Source organism: Perna viridis, chromosome 7 (assembly GCF_037379345.1).
Source record: "Perna viridis isolate PV_CMFRI_1.1 ecotype Kerala chromosome 7, ASM3737934v1, whole genome shotgun sequence".
NCBI lineage: Eukaryota > Metazoa > Mollusca > Bivalvia > Mytilida > Mytilidae > Perna > Perna viridis.
Genome location: NC_142451.1, coordinates 11800129 through 11823007, shown reverse-complemented (window position 1 = coordinate 11823007; position 22879 = coordinate 11800129). Strand labels below are relative to the sequence as shown.

Here is a 22879-nt window from a genome sequence, read left to right as displayed (position 1 = left end):
AGTTAAAAAGTGTTTTGTCCTTTCATGCTCAAATCCTTATTTTTTGTTTTCAGATGTCATCATCATCTACATCATTGCTGTATATATGTTGGATTTTATGTGCTTTATCAATATCATTAACAGTCGCCTTCGACATAGATGATTCCGTTCTTTCAGACAATGAAATCTACCCGGCCATTGATGATCTTTTAGAAGACTCAAAAGACGATAATCTTTTAACTAAAATTCTGAAATATATTGATATTAAAAATGGACACAGCGTAGAATCAAATGGCTTTTCACAAAAGCTATATGGTAATTACTTGGATCAAAATCCACAATTTCCAGTCGTCAATAAAAGGAAAGTATTTTGGCAGCCATTAGGTTACATTCCCGCCTCAGTACGTGGCACCGGAAGCGCAAAGTCACAGTCATCAGACAACAACGGTGGACAGCTGTTCAGATATGGTTAAATAATCAAATAAAATGTCAGCCTTCACGGGGTTTGAAGACTCTTTGTAAGAGCATTAAGCATATCTAAAATTTCAATCTCTGTAGTATGTTTGTTCGAAATATTCACATGTGAATGGAAAATAGAATTGTGATATAAGCACTTATTTTTATTTAGCATTTCTCTTTTATGTCAATGTAAAACCTTTATAAAAACACAAGGTAGATCTGTTGCATTCCAATTACGAATTGATCTTACAAGTAATCAAGTGGTAATTGTATGATACATTCGGAACCTTTCAGATCTTAGGTGGTTTCAAATTATAATGTTTTGACAAAATAGTTCCACTGTTACTATCTTTACCTTAAATATCTTAAATTGTATCATTAATGTAATTGAATTTCGAATTTTAATTATCTACCTTACGTGGAGTATCGAATAACATGTTTAAAAAATACAGTTCTTCAATACCTTCACGGAATTTCTTTTCCTCGGTTACTTTTGACCATATTTTACATGACATTTGATTGTTCTTGACAAGCCAAACCGTTGCATGGGAAATGAATATAAGCTATGCTGAACTTCCCTATCCTCAGTTATCAGTATATCGTGATTACAGACAACAATGAAAATTTGGTATTAAAATCAACGAATTCATTGTCTTTCTCAGATAAATTGCATGCATTAGGCTTATTTTTTAAAAAAAATTGTATGTCACGAAATGTTTATTGACAATGGCAAGAAAATCTGATAACAAATTTAGGTTGATCTAAATTTTTGTAAGCTTTTAAATAACATACGAAAATGAGTATATGATTAGACAAATTAAGTTAAATAAAAACCAATTGATCAAGGGAAAAAGAAAAAGGAAACAAACAAAAATCAAACAAACACAGAAACAAAACAATATCAATTACGAGGGCGCACACGTAAAAACCAGGCAGGGGGAGGTACATGACAAGTTTTGTTTTGAAAAAGTTCTTTTTCATTTCGCAAATACATCCTTTCACAAAAAAGTAATCAAGGAAAGCAAGATTCCAGCGGAAATCAAAAGAATGTAATCCAGGGACAAAGATCAGACATGGAAACAGACACACCAAACACAGAACATTTAATAGACAAAATAACACATACAAAGTAATAAAAGTAAATGAGAAACTCGGGCTACACTAAAAACTGGAAGCATGGACCAGGTGCACCGGTAGGGTAAGCGTCCTCTGCATATCTAGAAACACCCGCCGTGTTGCTCATAAAAAGTTGAATGTTGATTTTTTATTAAATAGTTATAGAGAAATAAATTACATACAAAGCATTGAAAGTTATTGAAAAAGGGAGATAACTCATTCATTTTTTTGCGAATTTTGGTTGCTTTCTTAGGGAACTGTAAAATCATTTTTCTGAGCCATTCTATGTCGATTAAAAACATCTTTGTACTATTGGGCATATATATATAAGCTATATTTATATATAGCTTAGCTGGCTGGGTGGTCTAGGGCGCTGGACTTTGTGCAGGCGGTGTTGCCATAGAAGTCACAGCAGTACGAGTTCGAGTCCCGCAGAGGGAACGACCAAAAATTTGCATCGCAAATTTGACAGTTCTAACATCGTTGGGAATTTTTCAGACCTTTCTATACGTTTACATATCTTCCCTGTATCAATTTGATCCGATGGAGCAGTGTAGCGAATAGAGTCGTCACATTCTGAGACGTTTGTATATATATATTTTATATTTAATAAGAACATCAGATCTTCGATTCCTCATAGGATGAATGAGCTCGACCAAAAGTTATGAAGTTTGAAAACAATGTTGTCCAATTATGACATTTTGTTGTAACTGTCTGAGAGTAAAAAACAAGATGAAAGTTGATTTCACATATGAAATATCGACACATTTGGTGTAAAATCTCAAAAGCATCATACTATTGACACTAATCATTCCATTGCACCTTGTTTGGGACTAAAGTCGTTAAGATTGTTGCTGTATTATATCAGATGGGTTAGTTTTGTCATTAATTGTTTCTATCGCCAATATTCGCATCGTCTTATTTTAATAGCCCCCTTTATACGTTCAAATTTAAAATTCGCTATAAATACGGCCTTCCGTAGTTTTTTTTCTATATTTCTACCAAATTATATATTTGCAGTTGTTATATTAACTTCTATAAACATCTAACCATTTAATTGATCTTCTCAGCTTACTGTTAAATTTGTTATTATCTATAATGTCTGGCACCGTTTGAATGTATGCAATTACATTAAAATTAATGTCACGGATTTTAGATTCCTTTTAGGAATATCTATGTCTTTCCCGAATTCAATCCTACACAAGAAAATATTTTCTTTATTTGTTAGAAATCTTCTTGCATGGGGATGGAAATTAGCTTAAGATTATGTAAGGAAGATGGCAATCTCTCGCATTTTCAAAGCAGGTTCATTACCACTATATTGTGAGCGAAGAAAACATTGTTAAATCTCTTGCAAATCAAAGAACGATCTGTTTCTTTGAACAATCAAACAATTCAGTGCATTGCCTTGAATTCCCAATAATACAAAAATATTTTTACAATCATCAAAACTCGATTTCTTGAATACTTTAAATCGTCTAGAATCAGTTAGATTAATTCATTTCACGTTCTTTGAAAATAAAATGTCGACTCTAGAAAAATGCCATGTTTCGACTGGCACCAAAACAATGTAAATAAGTGTTATGTGTTGAAGTTCTACAAAACAATGTATTATGCGTCATGCAATATAAAATATCAAGTGCCCTTTAAATTACACTTAATTAGTCATATATCTGTAAGAATGAATAACAAACGATTTAGTGAAGCCTTAAGGAATGCATTGATGATACTGGTTTCTTTATCGTGTTACCTCATACTGTATCCACAAATAAGACGAAGACAACTATCTGTAATATATACAGCATCAATCATTAGTACAACTGTTTCAGTAATCAATAAGAATGAGTGGGAGGGAAAACAAATAAATGTATACACGAATATCCAATTGCAACAAGCTACCAACCCAACGACGCAAAACAAAATTAATTTGTGGTAAGAAAAGAAACTGCCTTTTTCCAATGTTATGTTTTAACTATTCGTGTCTATGATTGCTTTTTCGAAGATTCCGACAAATATTAAGGTATCAAATTTCCGGTTTATAGGAAATTATTTTGTCTCAAGTTCTGTATAATGCTTAAATAGCAAAAAGGTAAACAAACCTTTAATAGACTTTTTAATCACGAAAATTACGAACATCGTACAAACATAAAAATACAACCCAGACGTATTACATTATATTTTAACATTGCATTTGTATCTTACATTAAAAAAAACATACTCTAAGCGTTTTGCATGTAAAAGACAAATAAGACACATTCACAAAATAAATTTATGAATGAATATAAAATACAGTGCATAAGTTTAATTATGAAGCAGATAAGCATTAAAATAATCAAAATTTCGTCTGAAAACTGGGCACTTGGAAGAGATATCCTGGTGGAGAGGGCATTCTCTGATTTTCTGATACACTAATTCTATGTTATTGTCGTAAGATAGGAAAGAAGAAAACGCTTAGGATTGGAATAAGTGTATCTTTTCACACCAAAAATATCTGCGTAACAGACTCCTGAATCACGGGTATGAGAAAATGCGCCTCAAAAGGTCTCTTACCTTTTCATTTAAAGATCTCATTCCTTGGTTAAAGAAATAGTCAGTTTCTTCTAAAATAATGAGTAATAATAGTTTTTTTTTGTTAAGTGTTCTTTGTGCTGATGCGACCATTGATTTATCGATTATGACGCAATAGCATGCAAATGCTATTTAATCACCACCAGTATAGTCATGCCACAATGGAAAAGGGAGGTTAAGCGCGTTGTAAAACCTTGATTTAACTCATCATTTCGTTTGAAATATCTAAGTCAGGACCATTGCGGTACCAGCTGCTCCGGTGGTGTAGTATCTAATTTGGATTTAGCTTGATTATGATCGAATTAATGTTCGTTAATTTTATTGTTACCCACATACGTTAAATGTAAGACTATTGTTTGAAACTAATAGGAAACAGCAAACTGAGCAGAATTTATGCACACACTACGGATTTAAGTTTTGACTACCTTTTCAACAGTACCTTTGTTATAACCTTTATTTAATTGTTAAGCTGATAAAATGTATTCACGTAGTCAACATTTATCAAAAACACCCGTAGAATTGTTCCTGTCCTGTAACCACTGACAAATCTGTATGACAAAGATAGATACACTATAATGGTAGTTCTGGATGGTGGCCAAAAACCATCCAAAGTAAAACTTAGGTAACTAAACAGTAAACTAGTATTTCCATGGAGCTGATCAGGGTAAAATAAAACATTGTTATATTATTTACCCATTGAATAAGGTTTACGTATATATTACATATTTCAATAAGCTGTACGCGTGTTGTTTGAAAGAATAACCCCATCCCAGCAGCATAAGAATCAAACACATAGGAAGATCTAAATCCAAACATTGATTGTTTAATGAAATTACTCAAAATCAAAACTATTGAAACCGGAAGCCAAATCCATCATCAAGAGATTCTACAATGTGTAATACAAGGAAAGAATCCTCATCGCTTTAGGTTTTTTTTAAATGTTGTAATACTGCAAATTTTGATCAATAAATAATGACAATTCTGACTACTCGGTCGTTGAATACGATTGGAGACATTTGGTCCTCTATCAGTGGCATCGACCGAATGGTTATAAGTATAAAATATTAATTATGTATATTGCAATGATTTCACAGAGGATGATCTTTGGTATTCCACTTTAAAAGATTTTTTAGAGTAAATTATGAAGAGGCAAAACAGACTTTAGTAACATTTGGAAAAAAATCGGTAGTTGCAATAAGCGATTCGAGGGGTCGCATAGAAACAATGAAGAATCTGTATGTGAGGGATTATGTCATAAAAATTGTTCAACCATGAAGGCAGTACATACTAATCGGTGAGTAGTGGACACATATGGTTCTATTAGAATGCCATCTGTGAGTAAACACTGTAAACACTCATCCAATTGGATAAAAAAACTAACAATGTTTAATTTGAGATCCTAAAATGCCCCACCAAGAAACGAATACGATTTGTCAGAAAGTCAAACGTCATAAATAAGACCTTAAATTGCACAGTGTACGCAAATTATTTTTTTATCAGTTTACTTTAAAAAGAAATAAGCAATAAAATAAGACTACAGCACATATATGCAGTATCATATTGTAGGTAAAAATTTCGAGAATAAGAAATTAATCTTTTTATTTACATCGCAGTGTCAAAACTGATAATCTACTGCTACATGTAAATAAAGTTCTGTAGCTATGAAATTGTCATTGAGAACATTCTGTTCTGTAACTAAAAAGTAATGGTATAGAAATTAAAGGAGTAATCAAGGGAACCAAGGTTATAGGGTAATCAAAAGAATGTAATCCAGGGACAAAGACCAGACATGGAAAACAGACATGCACAACAAGGAACATAAAGTAACTAAAATCATACATACAAAGTAACAAAAGTATATGAGCAACTCGGACTCCACTAACAACTGGGAGCATGGACCAGGTGCACTGGTAGGGTAAGCGTCCTCTGCTTTTCTAGAAACACCCGCCGAGTTGCTCATAAAAAGTCAAGTCCAGGGTAGACAAACGAGGGAAGGAAAATTATGACCCGTTGAATAAATCAGTTCTCATGGTGCTGATGGATACACCATAACGATCCACGAGTTCATGATAACGACCATAAAACTTCTGTAGTGATGACTTCAATCTTGTAGTAACATAATCCTGCTCCAGAAGCCTATTTGTTAGAGTTCTAGCGCGATACAAAAAGTCTGCGTAGTGTCGGCAAGCTCTGGTATAACGTTGTGATATGAACACTCCATACGCATGAGCCGAAGGGATGTTGCCACAGATGAAAGGAAAGTTGACAATTCTGAATGAAAAGTCATCACGTTTATCGTAAAGTTTGGTCAATAGTTTTCCTTTACCATCGATTTCTAAGTGTAGGTCAAGATATGAGGCTGACTTCACAGTGTCTGTAGTATCCTTTATCTTAAGTTCTTTTGGGTAGATGCGATGTATCAAATCCCCGAAATTAGGATTGTTTAAAGATAATACGTCATCTATATAGCGGAAACTGAGATTGAAGGATCTAGCCAAACGATATTCTTTCTTTCTGATCAGATCAGCTATAAAGTCAACCTCATAAGAGTGAAGGAATAGGTCAGCAAGTAAAGGAGCACAATTTGTTCCCATTGGAATGCCGACCGTTTGCTGATAGACACATCCACCACACTGGACAAATATGTTGTCGATTAAAATAAAGGACAAATGTAATTGTAGAAAGATGAAAACAAAAATACAAAGACTATAGACAGAGACAAAGCAAATAATAATAAAAATAACAAAATAATGAAAAAAAAAAGACAAAACAACAAACGTGTAAAAAAAGAAACAAAACACGCCCTGTTCTAAATGTAAGATGTTCTGAATATTTTGTTGTCTGTGTTGTTCAAAACGCCAAATTCATTTCGACAAACGCGAAAACAACTGGAACCAAAAACCGAATTTACAGTTGTATTTAAAAAGTTGTTACTTGGTAGAAGTTCTTAGTTGGTACATTTGTGTAGTTTACATCCAGTTTCTTTATTTCCGTTGCAACAAGGGATTCAGACCTTTTTGAATTGATTTTAGATAATTTAATCGAGTACTTAAACCCCGCTGCCCCAAGTTAAGAATTTCTGGCCTCTGTATGATTGTTTCGCTTTCACCTTTAGTTTATTTTTTTTTGTTATGTTACTTGAGTATATAGGGCCAACTCTTTCGTTGTACCTGTGTATTATGATGTATTGAGGCCAGCTGCAGCCTACCCTGTGGTGTGCGGGTTTCCTTGTCATTCAGTGAAGCCCTTGGGTTGACATTTTCATCCCAACAGGGTTGTCTCTTTGACATATACACCAAACATATTCTTGTTACAGTGGCAAAGATGGCAGTTTTTATGCAATACAAACAAAAAGTTATAAAGTTAAATCTTTCAATTTGTTTACTTTGATATATTAATGTTGTCAATTTGACATAAGTTACAGCAACTCAATCTAATATATCTGTATTAAAAAGAGAGAGAAAAAGATATGAAAATGGCAATTAAGACAAACTTTTGAAAATAAAAATCAAATTGCTGTATTAATAAACTTCGAGATACACTACATGTATAAGCTATACTGGAATATAATTATCAGCCCTACATCCCGTCTTTGTAAAAAGTGCTGTATTCATTTCAGTTTGTACTTGCTGTTAGAATAACACCAACTGATTTCAGGTCACTTAGATCATGCATGGTAATTAGGAAAATGATGCTTCCGGTCGGAAGTTTTATTTTCATATCAATATGATTAATTAAAAAGATATGGCATAAAAGAAGAAGAAAGCAGTTCTTGATGTGAAAAATGTGATTTCCTCTTTTCATTACAAAACCATAGTAGCCACAAAACACTACTAGTCATAATTATAAAACCTCGTAGGAATAATTTCAAACAGCTTTTCACTGGTATTATGTGCCTATGTAATTAGCATACATTTTTTAAACCATAACTTTTATCAACTGTTATCAACAAAGCATTCAAAGCTTTAGGGTATGACAAGGATAGTTCACAAAGATAGAATGATAATATTACTTGGATTTCATAACATTCTTGTGCATTTTCTAACCTGTTACTAATGATCACGACACTCCTTGAAAGAAAGTAAGACACATGGAGAACAGGGAAAAACAACACAAGAAAAATCTCAATGAAAGTATTATATTAACGTAACTAGTGCGAAAAGCTGCTACTTAGTTTTAATGTTTTTTTTTATTATCACAGTTAGTCTTTTTTTCGCAGAATTGTTTGGTGGTATTACAATAAGTGCGTGTACTTATAAACTGTTAAATACTAAACTAGTTGTGAAGCCTTGTCCCCTGTTAGCACCATACAAATACTTCCATTTTTTAAGATTTGTATGACAAAACATTATTTTAGTCTCTAAAATTTGATCGTTTTATCCGCTTGCAAGAGTAACAAACCTCTGACTAAGTGATACAGAATAGTGGCATAAGAAGTTGTCTAAAGCATCTGATTGGTTGGAAGTGACGTTGTGACGTTGCTTATATTGAGCTATAGTACGAATGGATTGCGTCACGGACGGAACGACCGCTAGAATTTCCGCCATGACAAATGCAGAATGCCAAGGGGCTAAGTATTCCGAAAAATCAAAGAGAACAAGGTTTTCTAACTTGTGAAATTTTAATATCACCGAAGCCCGTTTGTTATGATGTTAAATGATGAAATTAAATAACTTAAGTTGATATTTTACAATATTCAACATTCGTCCATTATTGAGTATGCAACTTAATGTGTGGTTTGACAACGAATCTCTAGACCTTTAAATCCATAAATACGATTGAAAAGGCTCATGGTATACTGTTCAGAAATCATTGCAATGTTTTTAATTAATACGATAGACTTATAATCGAAAACTAACGTTGTGGAATTTAAAATAATGCTAATACGAAACTGAAACCAACATTACACCTAAAAATGGCAAAAAGAATAAACCGTAACAAAAAATGTTTTAATTAATATATTTTTTGCTACAATAGCTTTATAATGATCGTTATAAAAAAAATCTTTTTAGCAGAAAACTACTGACGAAAAAAATGCAACGGTAAAATATCGGTTGTTATATTTATTTACAAAAAAGTCATAATAAAGCTGGCTTTTGTGTAGTATCGTGAATCACCATAATCATAATGAACAATATATCCAAACAGATGTAAACTTGTGAAGACTGTAGAATGTGACCTGTAAAAAAGCGCAGTTTTAAATGAGAAACAAATGTAGAAACATCTATAGTGTCCTGAAACAGACAACGAAGTATATTATATAACATTATCGAATGCCATTTTATGTTGTGTTCGAACAGACCACATAATAGTTTCAATAAGTCATAGTAAATTTTATCTTAATAGGTTATTTTTATCAAAGAATACAACGTCGATGATGAAGGGTTTTTGATTTTTTTTGTGACAGCGGCTATAAAATGTTTTATCGTAAACAATGATAAAAAAGAGGGGCTGTAAAAATATGAAGGACAGTAGGTTGATCAGATAAACAAAACTACTTATCATTTCATACAAGAAAATATCAAGTTAAGATCACAGTGTAACCTCATTTCAGGTCAAAAAGTCATCATATGATACAAGCTTTTCAAAGGACAAAGAATAAAAAAAAAACAATTGAAAAATACAAATAAATATATAATAAGATAAAAATACAAATGAATAAAACCAGAAAAAATCAAAAATGTACTAAATTATTGAAAAGTGGTAGGAACTCCTAGGGGTCAAATTATAAAAAGCCATAAAACGAAATTCAGTTGAGAGCGCATTAAGACCACCAAACCCTGAGGTTAAGCGCAGGTGCTATAAAAGGCAAATAGTTTCAGATATATAACAGACAACCATGCTGCTCGATGACGACAAAATTTGTTAAAATATAAAGATGATGCTTCGACAATATTGTCATGATGCATAAAGGTTGGGCAATATCTTCTTAGTCGTTATCAAGAAGCAGGTTTGCGATATGTATGAAGTTGGTAAGGGATGTCTAGCTAAGGTTTTATACCGCACATCAAAAATCTGGAAAAAAATACCGAAGCTCAGTAGTTGGATATTTTAAATATGTCAAAATCTAAAAACATGACCTCAGCGTGAACAAATGAAAAAAAGACGATGTAAACACACAATTAAGCAAGTTTGTTTGCCACATGTAATTGCTGAAAGAGTTGCAAAGAAATGTTTGTTCTGGACATATGTGTCTGTCGAGAATTCCGCAATGCCGCTAAAAGACGACATACAGTACGTATCGTGTATTATTATAAACATGTAACGTCATAAATGCTTGATGGAACTTTACGTATTTCGAAATACAATGTTGATCTGAATAGACATTTTCCTCCATATGCTTCCCTTTACTAATACCACTTCACCATATTAGTGCCGTTACCAGGATACAAATGATGGAAAAGCTGAATGCTGTACGAGCCGACATGAAAGAGCTGTTACGAGACTCCTGGGAAAATATGACGAGAGTCGACCGGACGGATGCTGTTGAGATTTTAACCATATTGGATGGTGTTAAACAGAAAAAAAACGAGTTCTTGACGACCTCAACGAGAAGCTTTTGAAACAGACGCAAGAAGAAGAAATAACAAACAAAATACAAGACTCAGATAAGAATATGCACTATTAAGACTTTAAACTTCGACATATTCAAAATTTCGCAGACGCAAGTCAACCAGCATGTAGAAATTTACCGGCAAATGAAGCTACTCCTTTGAATTCAGATGCCCATATCTTTAAACATCAACGTGTACAACCTATGGTAGCTTCAACCTCTAGTTTCTTCACATAACCACCCATGCAAGTTCCATGATTGATTAATTGTTGTCATACAAACTTACATATTCCTTAGTTAGCCTCAGATTACTACGATAAGACCGAAACATATGTACGTGGACTAGAATCTCTTAGACAGACTAATTCAACTCACGGCTAATAACTAGTTTAAATTTTTTTGAATAGATTACCCACAGAAATCCGTCAGCATTTAGCAATTTGAAGAACACGAAAACCCATTCAAAGTCAAATTTCAGCATAAAAGATTAATGTTAAATTGCAATTTTATTAAGTCATGTTTATTTTGTTATGAAACTGGGAACATCGCCGTTAACGGTATTAATGTCATATCCCCTTTACAGTTGTAGAAAAGGATACATTTGTGTTTTAGCTACCTAGGTCATCATATATTAGTGAACTGCAAATCGTCAAGTAATTGTAAAAAGCGCCACAACACAAGCCTGCGCACTGATAAAACTAATCGCAAGTCTGAGAAATCGAGTAAACCTTGCAGAGACGAGGACAGAAATATCGTTCTAAATTTACCTCTAACAAACACGTCTTCAAATGTATTGTTGAAAACTGCAATTGCGCTGAGGAAAGTATACTACAAAAGCCAATATTTATTTTGATGAAGGAGCACAGAGATAATGCATCACAGAATCACTTGCTGAAAAGTTACAGCTGTGTTCTACAGGAATCGGAATTGTCCATATCCACGGACTCGTATAAGACACAAATAAGGCCCCTGAGATGCCAAACAACTAGAAACAAATGAGAGAGAAAAAACCCAACTCAATGTACTTGTAGTACCAGACATTGTCGTACCAATACAGACGCATGTAGATTCTGACTTGGAACGTATACGAAGACTGAAATTAGCCAACCGATGATTAGCGATGATAGGTTTGAAATTAACTTATTATTACGGGCTGTCTATTGGAACATCATCGTCTTTAGAGGCAATGGTCCAACTGCAGTTGAATCAAAGATAAGTTATCTACTGTCGGATTCTTCAACATCAAACAAACAAAATATTGTATGGTATCTCACAAGGTAGAAGAATGTTTTTAAGAAAAGTTGAGACAAAGAAAACAAATACAGAACATGAAGACTTTCTAGAATATTATGAAAATTCTATAGCAATCCATGACATCCGTAACCATGCTAAGCTACCATGGAAAACCGATCACCCTCCATGAGAGGTAAATAAAACAACTACAATGAACAAATAAAACTAGGAATATAGTAAGGCGTTGAAGTAAAGAACCACATTTGCTACACCAGTACATCGAAATCATAGAAGAACAGAGAAACAATGTTTTATAGAATGTGAAATCACATAAAAAATGACACTAGATTTGTATGTAGACAATGTCCTATCAAGTTTCAAATCTGAAGAAGAATTATCACGTTACAAAAACAACAATACCTCGTCAGTATTTCGAAAAGATGTCAGATGAATATGAAAATACTGTCACACATGTATTTACAGATGCTATTAGAAAAACTTACGGAACATGTGTTTATTTTGTATCAAAGGACAAAGTAAATTTATTATGGCAAAAAGGTTGCACCGCTGAAACAACTTACAATATCCAGATTAGAACTGATGGCTGCCGTTATCGAAAGTTGATTGTGAGACCTCATCATGAGGAATACCGGATTTACACGTGGTGTGCTATGGAGCAACAGTGAAATTGTTTTGAATTTGTCAAATTCGTCAAAGATTTTGAAACCATTTAATTTGTAGCGAATATTCGAGAGATCAAGGAACTGACAATCGAATGTATGTGGAATGTCCAACTTAATATAATCCGGCCGATCTATTATCGGGAGGAATTTCAGCAAAAAAATCAAAGACGAAATACTATGGATAGATGTTCCAAAGTGGCTCAGTGATGAATACACAGGATGAATACAAATGGTAAAAATGGAGGAAAGATAAAAACCTGATATTCACAACTGTGACCGAGTCAGAAATTATCGATACACACGCATGCAAAATGACGACGAAAACACGTATAAACAAGGACGCTCTAAGAATCATTAATATTAACAGATCAGATTCGTTAAAAAGCTGTTGATTTTAACTGCATATGTTAAAGGATTTATTGAAAATTGTAGATCAATTGGGAAACAAACTGGATCGTTGAAAACGAATGAAATTCAAACCGTGTCAATAGTTTAGAAAATAGATTCTCCAACCAAACACTTTTACGATGTTTGTAGAGACCTAAAAAAATGATAGGAACAAACAGAACAATCTTATAAAACAACTTAAGCATGCATTGATTAGAACAACTTGATTCGATGTGAAGGACATCCATAATGCACAATTAGATGAGTCTGCAAAATTACCATTGTGTCTTCTGGGGAAAGACAAGCTCATACAACTCATTTCCATGGACAGACATGTTTCACATCTTCATTCAGGATTATTGAGCATTGTTACAATTACTTCGTCAAAGTTATTGGATACCAGTGATACGAAAAGTTGTTAAAAGTGTCATACGTAAATGCGTGAGAGAAGAACCACCATTTACCATAACAAGTGTGGATTATTAAGCGTAACAACGATATGATGTCAGTAATTTTTCCAATCTTGGGACAGAATACAAATTCATTTTTCTTTAGATCTACGGTGACAGAATCGGATTGTATACCCTCCCTTAAATATAAATCCATTCATATGATAGTCTTCTCTTTGCATGCATTGCGTCTCTGTGTAGGTATTTAACATTCAAGGCTATTGTATGTGTCTCAAATAATCTGGTTTCTATAAGGCAACTTATAAAACCGTTTATGAAAAAGCGCCCCTTGTTAAGGTAACACAATATACGTAACAAGGTCATTCCAGGACAGGGTTGATAGTATCTACTATTATTATTACTGGATTATGTGTTTAGATTAACTCAGCCCATTGAATGTACCTATACCGCTACACGAAAATGTGGAAGGGCAGAAGTATAACATAATACCCTAGTATGATTAGAATGCTTATTTGTTCGCGGCTAACGCAATGAGCAAATGAATAGCAATTAGACCTAAATCAACTAAGATTTGAATCATTAGTTATAAGTTTTCATGTTTTTCAAATTTAGCAGACAACCCATATTAAAAATATATGTATTCTTAAATATTGAAGTAACCATTTTATTTTGGAAGTGACATATACAGCTAAATATATATGTTAGCAAAAACATTGTCAACTGTACATGATAAATATGTTGTCGTACCAGCAGACAAAGCCCAAAGCAACATTGGTTTTGTCTGCGAAACGTACAACGTTCAATGTTTATTATTAGAGGTAGAGGTAGAAAATAATAGCAGTGATAAGACCTATACTGCCTATACAATCTCCAAAGAAGAAATAGTGGAAACCCATAAAACTGTGCTATCCTCTTTTAGTCTGTCTGCTAAAGACGATTATTGTGATTTACCGTCTATGTATTGGATTCCTTAACTCCACAAGAATCCATACAAAGAACGATATATAGCTGGATCAGCAAAATGTACCACCAAACCACTTTCACATCTTTTCACTTCTATACTCATAGCTGTCAAAGAGGGTCTCCAGTCCTACCACAACACTTGTTACTTCCGTAGTGGTATTAATTCAATGTTGATCCTTAAAAATTCGAAAGATCTTCTGGAGACTCTCAAATCAAGATTATCATCAGAATATAATAGCATTAGAACCTATGATTTTTTCGACACTTTATACTTCTATTTCCCATACCCAGTTATAATTTCGACTCAAAAACATTATACAACGTCGTTTCCCCCCAAAAAAGATGGTAAACCTAAATATAAATATATAGTTCTGGTAGAAATTCCAGAATATAAAGAAGAAGATGTTTTCAGAATGCTGGAATTTTTTTATCGACACCATATTTGTCCAGTCTGGCGGACGCGTTTTTCAACAAACGGTCGGCATTGCAAAGGGGAAAAATTGTGCTCCACTACTTGCTGACCTTTTCTTCACTCTTATGAGGCTGACTTTATATATGATCTGATCCGAAAGAAAGAACATCGTCTAGCAAGATCCTTTAATCTCAGTTTCCGCTGTGTCCGCATTATTACGTGTACATAACGACGTTACGGCAGCACTCGACAGAAACTGCTGTACAGTCATGATTATGCTCGACTTATCCGCAGCGTTTGACACGATAAACCATTCAATTCTAACAGAACGACTCAAATACGCCTTCGGCATAACAAACTCTGCTTTTTCATGGTTTCAGTCTTATTTAGGGGGAAGGACTCAACTAGTATCCGTGGGAGCCATCCAATCCAACTCGATAAAATTGAACTTTGGCGTTCCTCAGGGATCTGTTTTGGGTGCTAGACTTTATTGTATGTTTTCTAAGCCCATCGGAGAATTTGCAGACGACATGGTATGCTTTATCATTGTTACGCTGATGATTCGCAGAAATATTTAGTAATTGAACCAATTGACAACTGGTCCGAAATATCCACACGACTTGTAGCTTGCGTTGGCGACATCAGCTCATGGATGAAGAGCAATTCGTTAAAGCTCAGCCAAGATAAGACTGAATTAAATATTTTCATTCCGAAACATCGACTCAAGGAATTTGAGAAGCGTCAACTAGCTCATGATGGTACGATAGTGTCAGATGCAACTTGTGTAAAGAACCTTGGTGTACACTTAGACAAGTCATTAAATATGGAACAACACATTTCCGCTGTATCCAAGTCATGTTTCCTTTATATCAGACAGATCGGCCGAATTCGTTGTTACATTACGGACAGTGCTTGCAAAACTCTAGTGTGTTCTCTCATAACATTGATATTGGATTACGGCAACTCCCATTTATATGGCATGAAAACTAATGCCTTGAACAAGCTTCATAGAGTTCAGAATGCTGCTGGTAGATTGATATCACGGCGCAGGAAATATGACCACATAACACCTGTGTTAATTGACCTACAGTGGTTACCTGTTCAATTCCGGTGTCAATACAAGCTCATCTTATGCGTTTTTAAAGCACTGCATGGTAAAGCTCCAGCATATCTCCAAGAGCTCCTGACTCTATTCCGCCCATCAAGATCATTGCGGTTCCAGAACTTTGTGACACTTGAAAAGCTAAAAGTATCAACAAAATCGTACGGTGAACGTAGGTCCGAAAAGGCAGCTGCCACTTTATGGAAAAATCTTCCCGGTGAACTACGAGTTTTCGACAATATTAACATTTTTAAATCCAGACTGAAAACACATCTTTTAAGGACAGCTTATGGTGATCTTTTGTAAATTTGACGTTATTATGTTTTATTGGTGTTCTACTTGAACACAGTAATGTTATGTTTTAGATTGTTTATTTTTTTAAAAGGTAACTTGTTTTTTTTTGGCTTTATTATTGTTTTTAATTCTTATTTCATGTAAATGATAAAATATTAATATATAATGTATTTTCTAGATATTTTTACTTTTGCCGTTTTATACTATTTAAATAATGTTTTAATACTTAATTATGTTTTAATTACATAGTATGTGATTTTTTTGTTCGTCCTTTCTTTTTTGGTTCTACAAATTTCTATATCTAAGATACGTAATTACGGTTGTGAATAATATTTTTATTTTCATTTTTTGGGTATAATTTTAAGTGTTGATTACTACGTACTTTGTATTGTATATCATTTATATGCTGTAAAGCGCTTAGAGTACATGCAGTTTAAATTGGCGCTATACAAATATTGTAAATAATAATTATAATAATGTTGATGACGTATTATCGTTAAACAATCCTAGTTTCGGGGATTTGATACAGCGTATCTACCCAAAAGAACTTGAGATAAAGGAAATTGCAGACACTGTGAAGTCAGTTACATATACTTAGATATCGGTGGTAAAGGAAAGCTATTGACAGAACTTTAAGACAAAGGTGATGACTTTTCATTCAGAATTGTCAACTTTCCTTTCATCTGTGGCAACATCCTTTCAGCACATGCGTATGGAATTTTCATATCACTCATATGTTATGGCAGATCTTGCCGTAACTACCCAGACTTTATGTATCGTGCTAGACTACTTACAATTGGGCTTCTGTAACAGGGTTATGTTGCTACAGGACTGAAATCATCGCTACAGAAGTTTTATGGTCGTCACCGTGAACTTATGGATCGTTACGATTTATACATCTGCACCATGAAAACTTGATTTGTTCAACGTGTTATAGTTTTCCTTTCCCCTTTCTTTTGTCTACCCGTACTTTTTATGAGCAATTCGGTGGTTGTTTGTAGAAAAGCATAGGACGCTTACCCCACCGATGCAACTGGTTTGTGCTCCCAGGTTTTGGTTGAGTCCGAGTTGCTCATTTTCTTTTGTTACTTTGCATGTATTGTTTTATTTGTTTTATGTTCTTCGTTGTGTTTGTCTGTTTTCTATTTCCGGTCTTTGTCCCTGGATTACGTTTTTTTATTTCCGCTAGAATTTTGGCTTCCTTGATTACTCATTTACATGAATGTACAATTTATCAACATGAGAATAATTCTTTTATCAGTATAAATTATTCGAGGTTTAATATCACCCGTGGAAGAATATTGATCCCCATTTTAATAAATAGTTATTGATATCAATAAATCAAAAAGGATATATAAACATGTAAGTAGAATGCACTATCAGTACGAGAAATATTATGTTGTATCAATTATTTTAATATATATTCTTTGCTGTATATTTTCTTGAGAAAGGAAAGTTTTTAAAAGCACACATTATTTTCTCTAAGTTTGACTTGTTTTTCTAGATGCTATCTTATTCAGACGTGTTTTATTCATCCCTTCAAAGATGTTTTTAACAAAGAAAGCACTAAACGATCTACCCTTATATATCTGATATTTATGTAGAATCATACTTCAGCATCAATGATATTTTTGTCAACTAGATTATTTTCATTTACTGTAATAAATCATAATTTAATAAGGTTTGAATATTCGTTGATATAAATAACTAATTATTTCATTTCTGATGCAAAAATAAATTTGTATTGGAAAAAAGCAGGCAAATAAAAAAAAAGCATTGAAACATACATATCAAAATCCTCCTGCCTTTCAGATTAATTTAGCGAAATTTACATAGATATGTGTTCTTAAATTGACAATTTCCAATTATATTTGAACTAAGTTACAATGTACATAACAAGATGGATTAAAAACACTTGATATTATGTCTACTTTAAAATTATGTTAGTACAACCTTCAGAGTGGCATTCTGTTTCCACCATATCCACCATATTTTAGCAAAAGGTAGATTCGTGCAGAAACCTTTCCTTGTCATTTTTTTTACAATGATATAAGATGGGGTGCTTAAGAAATAATAAGGAAAGACTTCATTTTATCATTGTGTATATCGCCTTATTTTACCCTAAACGATATGATGGCACCGTGATTGGTTCCTATCTTCGGACAGAATGAGATTCATTTTTCTTTAGATCTACCATGGTAGAATCGGATTGCATACTCATCCTTAAATACAAACCTATTCATATGATAGTCTTCTCTTTGCATTGTGTCTCTGTAATTGCCATTCAAGGCTATAGTATATGTCTCTAATAATCTGGCTTCTATTAGGCAACCTATTAAACCGTTTATAGAACAGTATCCCCTGTTAGAGTAACACAATATACGTAACAAGGTCATTACAGGAAAGGGTTGATAGTTTCTACTATTAGTATTGCTGGGTTATGTGTCTAGATTAACTCGGCCCATTGAATGTTAAAAATGTTAAAATGTTAAAAAAAAAACTTATGGATTTCTTTTACATTTAATGATAACACACAAAATATTAATGTTTTTTTTTATTTTCTCTGTTCAAACTGCAACATTGATCACATTACATTCACAGTAGGACAAGTCATGACAACAAGACATCACAATGCGCCAATTTTTGAAATACACATACAATTTTTACATCAGTGTATAGATATAACACCACTCAGTTACCGTTACTTTGAAATTTAAAGTGGACTAAACATGACAACTAATAATTAAGAAATAATAAAGAAAGACTTCATTCTATCATTGTTAATTCATTGTTAATGTCCCCTTATTTTTATCCTAAACAAAGAAACAAATTGTTAGGTATGATTGTACTATTTTGTCGGTGTATTTGGAATCACATGATTAAGATATTTTTTCGTAGAACGAAAAAATAATTACAATCAGTTCTTAAACATAAGTTAAAGCTAATTCCGATGCTGCGAGAGGTTTAGTTGTTTTGAACGTAGAAGATACCTTATTTCATACGCGTTCTTATAAATATCTGGCGTGGGAAATATTTACAAAGATGTATGTCAAATTTACGATTTTCCAATTGAACAGAGTGGGTTTAGTACTGAACGTTGTAGATAAAGTGACTTTTAAAGACCAAATTTTAACATACAAGCACTTATACAGAGTGGATTAAACTCACTACGGGAGGCACTTATAAATATTCTAAATATCCTCCATGTGCAATAAATCATCAAGTTTATAAAACACCCAACTTTTACTACTACTACTACTACTATAAACTGTAACATATAAACAATACGCATTATGACCGTTCAAACCAATCTGATATATGTTTACTCTCGAATTGCTCCTATTATCCTGTTCAGCATATGGACAAAATATGTCGCTGCCAATTTAAAGTTGCAAATCCTGTGTATAAGTCGATGACAAACTGTCATTATCTTGTGAATAATGAGGCAATAAATGGCAGCAGAAAGTATCATATTGAGAATATCTATCAACAAACAGGACAATTTATCAATAGTACTAAATAGTTAAAGTGGGATAATCTTTCCACCCACTAACATGCCATATATGATTGGTTATTTATTTAATTTAATTTAACATGTGTTGTATAAATGATAAAATCCCCCTCTTTTTTTGTATTAATTTCCTTATTTCTTGAAGCGATTATGAAACTATTACCGAATTTAACCGTGCAAAAAATTCAAAACCATAAATTATTAAAAAAAAACTTCATTCCTTGTAAGGAACATGATAAAACTTCTCGGTGCTGGTTTTGTATCTTTATTTGAATGTATTTGATTAAAACTAATGTGCACCAGTATTTTCGAATTCATACATACAACCCTATCATATTTTTACCAATTGTACATATTGCATAGCAAGGATATATTTCTAGACCTTATTAATGAAGCCCAAGATGATGAAAGCTTTTAACTTTGTTGTCTTTAATCGGCACATTGCGCCATTTAATCATAAATGTTACCTTTATAAAGTTATAAAATAAAAACCAAAACCAATGATAACGATAATAAAAGGGAAAACTCTGCAGCAAACGCTAACATATGTAAAAAAGGAAAATTGGACTGCTATCTTGAAACTTAGTCGGATCTATTCATGCAGTCTGCATTTTTCTGCTGACAGTCATGACCTAGGAATTTCTAAATGTTACTTTCTTTAGATGTTGTGAATGAAAAAATGAATCGGTCATCTCGGGTCGAAATTCCTATGACAAGGACAAGCATTTATTTTTTAAATACAAAATAGATAGTTTAGAACAAACAAATGTCCTCTGTTAGAACACTATAGCCAAACCACATTCATCGAAAAAGTCATTGTTAAAATAGGACTCGCAAGTATTTCTATGAAATGTACTCTGCTTTTGATGTTTTGAGAGAAAGTCTATTAATCTTTCTGGTCGCGTCATGGGAAGTCACATAGATAAAAGCGCTTATATTTTCTAGTGATACAAAAGTAGAAACATTAAGCAATACGCAGAACATTATCACAGTATGATTGAATCAATATCATTCGTACATGCGTTCGATATATCACTATTTTATATCTAAAGCTACCCATGAACGAAACATTTTACTGCTAATAATGGTTTGTCAATATGTACACAATGATTAAGATAATGAGGCAACAAATGGATTCAGAAAATGTCACGATAGGCATATTTATCAACTGGAGCGAGTTAAACAAGATCATACCTAACATTTTCAGTAGAGAGATTTTCCTGTTTTTTTTTTCTCAAATATGATTTTAAATGAACATGTGTTAAAATTGAAATGTGGAAACAAAGGTCATCGAACTTGATTTTTAGATAATTAAGCCTTCTAAAGGGCATTTTTACAACATTTTATTTGGATTCAGTAGGAAATTTTCAATATTTCGCATATAACTAAAAACTGGAGGATAGAATGTCTTATAAATGTGTATAAAGAACACTAAACTGAAATTGTTTCATATTTCAAAAAGAAAATTAGGGGTCACCGAAATTTTTTTCTTGTGATCTCCACTTTGAAAGAATTTTCCCGTCAATTATTTCTTCTTGAAAGAGTCTCTTTTACAAAAACATGTGTGTAATTTTACCAAACTATTTTTATGTCAAAAATTCTTTTAAAATAATTTAAACATATTATTTTTACATCATTTGAAACATTGTTATCAATAGAATATATATATATATATATATATATATATATATATATATATATATATATATATATATATATATATATATATATATATATATATATATATATAAACATCATTCCTTCCATTATTTTTGAGAATTTATCAAAAAACAAAAAAAACACAAACAAAAACAAAAACAAAAAAAAAAACAAAACAAAACAAAACAAAAAAAAAACAAAATAAAAACAAGAAAAAAAACCAAAAAACAAAAACCTCAAACGTTTTGAATTTTTTAACTCCCTTGTTGTCATAGGTATTTAAGGCTGTATACTTTTTATATATTCGTTTTTTTTTTAATTTTCTGTCTTAAATGTCGAGAACACCTATCTTTTTGAACGCTTTCTAGGTGGATAAAAGAACGTCTAACATTTCATCGACAGAATTTTGTTATGTGACTGTGGCGTCATCAACATTTTTCGATACCAAAATCAAATTACAGTAAATAACGCTTATGTTTTATTGAAATAACATCAATAATAATGATGCATGCTTATAAATATTTCGCTTCACAGGTTATTGTGCACAATGACATTGGGATTATTTCTTCATAAAAAAAATGATAAAACACACTGTGGCAAGCGTAACCTTCAATAGGATGAAGTTAAATATTTTGGATTGTTTTTAGTTTTTTACCATGTTATGCGAAATAATCAACTTTGGTTCATGAAGTCTAAACTGTCACAAAGTGAACATAACTTGGACAAAAATTTAAAACAATTCTGATATTTTAATTTCTTATCGATTAAAGACAATACTAAGATTTTTCCCTTCACCAAAACCTTATTTAGTATGGAATTATTTGAATTACGGATTACGGTCCGATCCACGTTAATGACTGACGTCACAGTACAAAGTTAGTTTACGAAAAATAAACTATCTTGCCCAGATGAGAAATATACAATCAAATTTAACTATATAGATACATCCAAAAACCTTCTTGTCCCTATGCTTCCCCTCTTGTCTCTTTTTCTAGACATCTAGATGATTTTTGTAATTTTTTGACGCTTCTTGATATTTCTTGTCGCTAATGAAACTGACCGGTATAGCTTAGTGTTCGTACTTTAGACTATCTTGCTAAAGCCAAAATGGTCTACTTTTATGGCATGTCGGAAGCGAAAAAAGTGTCTGAATTCGACGATTATTGAAGACCGTATGATTAACTCTTTTTATAGAAGAAGATACGAAAATACCGAACTTTATATGGGAAGCTTCAAAAGACGTGACTTCCTGTCACACTGATATCAGGCTTTCAGTACTTTAAAGCTATCACTTTGTTTCCTTTAATACCTTTATAAAATACACAATATACATTCCTTTGAAAGTCATTTTATTTAAAACTTTGTTTTATTGTAGTTATTTCTGTCCAGACAAATTCACTCTTATCATTGTTTAATGAAACATTATTTAAACCATGTTGCATATGGCAAATTATATGGAGTAGGTATTGCCTATTAACGAGCACGGCATTTCTTTTTGATAAGAAATTGCAAATAGTTGTAGGCATATGCATATGCAGGAAATACATGCA

At 32.7% G+C, this 22879-nt stretch overlaps 1 long non-coding RNA gene across 1 annotated transcript in view; it reads left to right on the top strand.

Annotated features, from left to right (window-relative positions):
- The window catches only part of LOC148611344 (uncharacterized), a 28163-nt gene extending 27567 nt beyond the window's left edge, over positions 1-596 (top strand). The window contains exon 2 of the long non-coding RNA XR_015924111.1: positions 54-596. This is a non-coding gene — a long non-coding RNA (uncharacterized LOC148611344). The remainder of the gene's footprint in view (positions 1-53) is intronic.
- Positions 597-22879: the final 22283 nt, after the last annotated feature.